The sequence below is a fragment of the Rhagoletis pomonella genome, unplaced genomic scaffold (genome assembly GCF_013731165.1).
Source record: "Rhagoletis pomonella isolate Grant_MI unplaced genomic scaffold, Rhpom_1.0 Rhpom_scaffold_00003, whole genome shotgun sequence".
Lineage (NCBI taxonomy): Eukaryota > Metazoa > Arthropoda > Insecta > Diptera > Tephritidae > Rhagoletis > Rhagoletis pomonella.
Window position 1 is genome coordinate 12,186,319 of NW_023458557.1, and position 5,228 is coordinate 12,191,546.

The following is a 5,228-nucleotide window of genomic DNA, read 5'->3' on the forward strand; positions in this document are numbered from 1 at the left end:
TGCCCCAACTAACACAATTTCTTCCGGCATTCAGTATAAAAAATGTTGACTTAACCCAGTTCGCATCCTTAGATCTAGCTGATCCCACTTGTTTTACCCAAGGTAAAATAGATCTGGTGATTGGCAGTGATCTTACCCCAAAAATATTCGTGCCAGGCCTACAAAACTTTTGCGACAGCTTGTTGGGACAAAATACCATCTTCGGATGGATTTTAAGTGGCCCGGTTCAAGCCCAAGTCGCGTCATTTTCGATGAGAGTCGAAGAAACTTCGAATGACTCCCTAAGCGGCCTCCTAAAGAAATTTTGGGAACAAGAAGACGTCCTGGACATCCCTCAACCCTCGGAGGAAGATCGGTACTGTGAAAATTTTTATACAAAAACGACGGTCAGAAAAGCAGACGGTCGATATGAAGTGCGGCTACCATTCAAAAAAGAATTCCCAGAATCCCTGGCCTTAGGACACTCCCGTTTTTCAGCTATAAGCCAGTTCCTCAGCATTGAACGCACTCTAGCTAAAAAGGAGGAGATAAAGGACACATACTCAGAGGTTTTGGAAGAATACATATCCCTCAACCATATGGAGCCCACTACCCCATGCGAAGTTATTGAAAATAGTAAATATTTTTCGTTTTATCTGCCACACCACGCGGTACTTCGACCGGAAAGCAGAACTACAAAGGTTAGGGTTGTATTCAATGCGTCGAGAGCTTCAAGCTCTGGCCATTCGCTCAACGACGTTCTCTATACTGGTCCCACTCTCCAAACAGACCTCATGATTATGATTATTAATTGGAGACTCTATGAATTCGTATTTAATGGCGACATAGAAAAAATGTATCGGCAGATATTGGTCCACAAAAACGACCGAAACTTTCAAAGAATCGTTTTCCGTAAAACACCTGATAACCCTATAAGCGACTATAAACTCAAAACGGTCACCTTTGGAGTAAATTGTGCGCCATTTCTAGCCATTAGAACTCTCCACCAACTGGCCGAAGACTCTGCACATGATTACCCACTTTGCAGTAAAATTCTCAAGGAAGAGACATATGTTGATGATGTCTTCTCCGGAGCCCACGACCTTAAAACAGCCCAAAATGCCCTCCACCAATTAATAAAATCTCTAAATTCAGCAGGATTCCCCCTGAAGAAAATCATTGCCAATAATGCGAGAATTCTCGAAGAAATACCCCAAACTAATCTTCTCGATTCAAACTTTTTAAAATTACATGAGGCCAGTACGACAAAAACATTGGGAATACAGTGGAACGCAGTTTCGGACTCGTTCTCATACACTTTCAACCCTCTCTCTACTCCATATACAGCCACAAAGCGCCAAATCCTTTCAGCGGTTGCCAAACTTTTCGACCCGGCAGGATGGCTATCGCCTATAATGATTAGAGCGAAAATCCTCCTGCAAAACCTCTGGAAAGAAGGAACAGATAGGGATGAATGCGCAAATCCCAACTCTCTTCATGCTTGGCGTACGTTTGTGGATAGTCTGCAATCCGTAGGAAAAATAGAAATTCCGCGATGGATTGGATACTCGCCAACCTCTATCACTCAACTCCATGGTTTCTGTGACGCATCTCAAGAAGCATGTTGTGCTTGTGTATATCTATGCTGCCAAAAAGGCAACAACCCAGTCACTTGCCAACTCCTTGTTGCGAAAACCAAAGTAGCTCCTCTCCATACCATCAGCTTGCCACGCTTGGAACTCTGCGGAGCTGTGCTGGTATCCAAACTCGTCCACCAAGTTCGGGCCAAACTTAATTTAGAAGGAGCACAATTATTCCTTTGGTCCGACTCATCAATCGTACTTGCGTGGCTGAAAAAACCCCCCTACGTATGGAAAACTTTTGTTGCCAACCGAGTATCTCAAATACTGAAGAACGTGGAAAACGCCACATGGCGGCATGTTAGCACCTCCGAAAACCCCGCTGATCTAGGCACTCGCGGTTGCCCGCCTCCGGATTTAATCTCTAAATCTCTGTGGTGGCACGGCCCAAAATGGTTAAGCAACTCACCAAGTAATTGGCCAACCTCTCAACCCCAAAGCACTCAACCCCCTGAACAACGAAATTTTAAAACATTCCATATCACCGAAAAGGAGGATATCTTAGACGCATTTTCCTCATTTGGAAAAGCGCTTCGCATCATTGCTTACATGCTTCGTTTCAGTCAGAAATGCCAACAAAAATCTCAAGATATTGGCCCGTTGACTCAATATGAAATAAATGCCGCAAAGACGCGCTTGATTTGCATAGCCCAACAACGATTTTTTTCGGATGAATACTCTCAATTGACTCGAGCCCAACCCATAAGTAAAAGGAGCCGGTTGCTTACCTTAAATCCATTTCTCGACAAACAGGGGCTTATGCGTGTAAATGGCAGATTGGCCCGGGCCGCTCTAAGTTACAACGAGCGTCACCCCACCATATTGCCCGCAAACTCCCGATTCTGTGAACTCTATCTCAAATTTCTTCACACAACCCTTTTGCATGCGGAGAAATCCCTAATGATTCGCATGACCCAACAAGAATTTCTCATTCCTCGGTTAAAGTCGCTCATAAAAAAGTGCATATTCCATTGCAAAGTATGCACTATTCACAAACAGAACGTTCGCTCTCAAATTATGGTAGCTCTACCTCCTGAAAGAGTAACATTTTCACTGCCCTTTAATACAACAGGAGTAGACTTCGCTGGACCATTTTTCGTCAAAGCTGCGTTCACCCGCAATTCTCCGTACCATAAAGTTTATGTCTGCGTATTCGTCTGCTTTGCAACGAAAGCCATTCATCTCGAACTATGCTCCGACTTATCCACAGACGCATTCTTTGCAGCATTCGCCCGATTTGTAGGACGAAGAGGATTACCTGCAAAAATGATGTCCGACAATGGCAAAACTTTCATTGGGGCCCAACGGTCTCTGAATAAAGAGTTCGAAAGGTTTCTTCAAGAAGCATCGAGCGAAATATCGAGGAAATACCAAATTCAAGGTCTAAATTGGCAATTCATCCCCCCGTATGCTCCCCATATGGGAGGGTTATGGGAATCAGCTGTCAAAAGCTTTAAAACTCATCTTGTTAAAGTAGCGGGAACGCACAAATTCTCTTTTGAAGAGCTCACTACCCTACTCATTCGCATCGAAGCAGTTTTAAACTCTCGCCCACTATCACCCATGTCAGAAGATCCAACCGACCTCCTTGTACTAACTCCTGGTCATTTCATACGTGGAGCACCCTTGACCGCCATCCCCGAAACCTCCATAGAAACGCCGTCCCTAACAAACCGCTGGAAGAAATTGAAAGTTCTTCACCAAGAGTTTAGCAGAAGATGGAAAAGCGAATATCTGCGCGAGTTGCACAAGCGATACAAATGGCGATATCCTCAAAAGGATGTGGAAGCTGGCGATCTCGTGGTCGTAAAGGAGGACCTGCTACCCCCTCAAGAATGGTGTCTTGGTAGAATTGTCAGACTCCACCGAGGAGCCGATAACCACATACGAGTAGCCGATGTTAAAACTCAAAATGGCATTTTCACACGACCCATCGTAAAACTATGTGTACTTCCCCCCCAATAACACTCTAAACTACCACACTTTTCTATACGTTTTTCGAAGCCCATCTCCAGTATGTCGACCATCTAATACGGTTTTTTTTTTATTTCAGAATGGCGGACATTTACCAATGCCAGCTATGCTGCCGTTTCCATCCATTACAGGCTTGTGCGTGGTTTCGGCGAATGACTGTAGATGAGCGGAAAGAGGCTGTTAGAGTACATAAATATTGCGGCAACTGTCTGGCACGATCTCACTCCACCAGGGCATGCCCTTCAAGGAACACTTGCCGAGTATGCAAGTTGTCACACCACACCCTTTTGCATCGGACCACAGATAAAACCCCAGCGCGAATTTCCAGCGCCGTTACTATTGTGCCTCCGCGTGCCCAAAAACGCCAATGTGTCCATACGCGCATCTGCTTATGCCACCCACAGCGAACAAACACCACTGTGCCTAGAAGTCAGCGTAAAGCACTAAACCGTGATGGAAAAGAGGGCATTTTCAAACGCCAATCGAATTGCGTTTCTGTGAGGAGTTTTTTTTTTTTACCGGGAATTTTCCAATAAAAATAAGATACACCGTATAAGTTCAATATAACTTCAATTGTGTTTAATTTACAGAATTTTCCAATAAAAATAAGATACACCGTATAAGTTCAATATAACTTCAATTGTGTTTAATTTACACGATATTAATATCGGAGGTATACAATACTATTGGCGTGACGGTCGTAGTTGGAAAACTGAAACCGTTCGCCTCTAAAATCCATTTATATTCATTTACATCTACATATACAAATTAAGGTGATTTATAATACATAATTCGGTGTTACTGTGTGTGGATGAATTCAGCTTCTTTAGAAGGTGATGAGGTTGCCACCATTCTCATCGTGATCATACTGAGTTGTACATATGTATGCATGTGCGTAGTATTTGGCAGAAATATGCACATACGTATGTATGTATGTACATACTTATCTATATATGCATGTATGCATGTATGTATTTATGTTGTCAATTAATGGAGTATGTATTTACATACATATGCGTGGGAAATGCAATTTCATTTGACTGCAAAACTATTGCGGCATATTCGTAGACGAAATAAAGACGACTCTGAAGTTAAAGTTTGTCAACCCCAAATAAGAAAGAAAGTTATTATATGTATGTAATAGTATGTGCATGTGTAAGAACGTTATCAATACATGATTTTCGAGGTTGTTTAGGTATGTATGTACACATATGTAAGTACATAGAGGGAAACGTTATCAATGCATATATGATTTTGGAGTATGGCATTTTTACATATGTAGTGCATATGTAAGTACATACATACATCCGTATGCGCATGCGTGAGAAATAAACTTAGTTGCAGCTTTTTACAGATATTCTATTGGAAATTAAGTCAGAAATGTATAACTAACTTTAGTGTCGACGTTATTTTGACTATGAATATGCCCCATTAATTACATATAATACGAGTATTGCAGTGGAAAATGACCATGCAACTTGCTCAAAATAAATGTTCATAAAACTCAAAAATAACTTTTCAAGAAAACACCTTGAAGTTAACAAGTGCATTGCATTTGTACGTTTTTTTTTTTGTCAATGTGTCCATGTTTAAAGTGAAATTGTGAAAAAACTAAAGCAGCTAGAAAATTGTGGT

General features: G+C 42.0%; 1 protein-coding gene across 1 annotated transcript in view; it reads left to right on the forward strand.

Annotated features, from left to right (window-relative positions):
* The window catches only part of LOC118735031, a 6,482-nt gene that overhangs the window by 521 nt on the left and 733 nt on the right, over positions 1-5,228 (forward strand). The window lies entirely within an intron of this gene.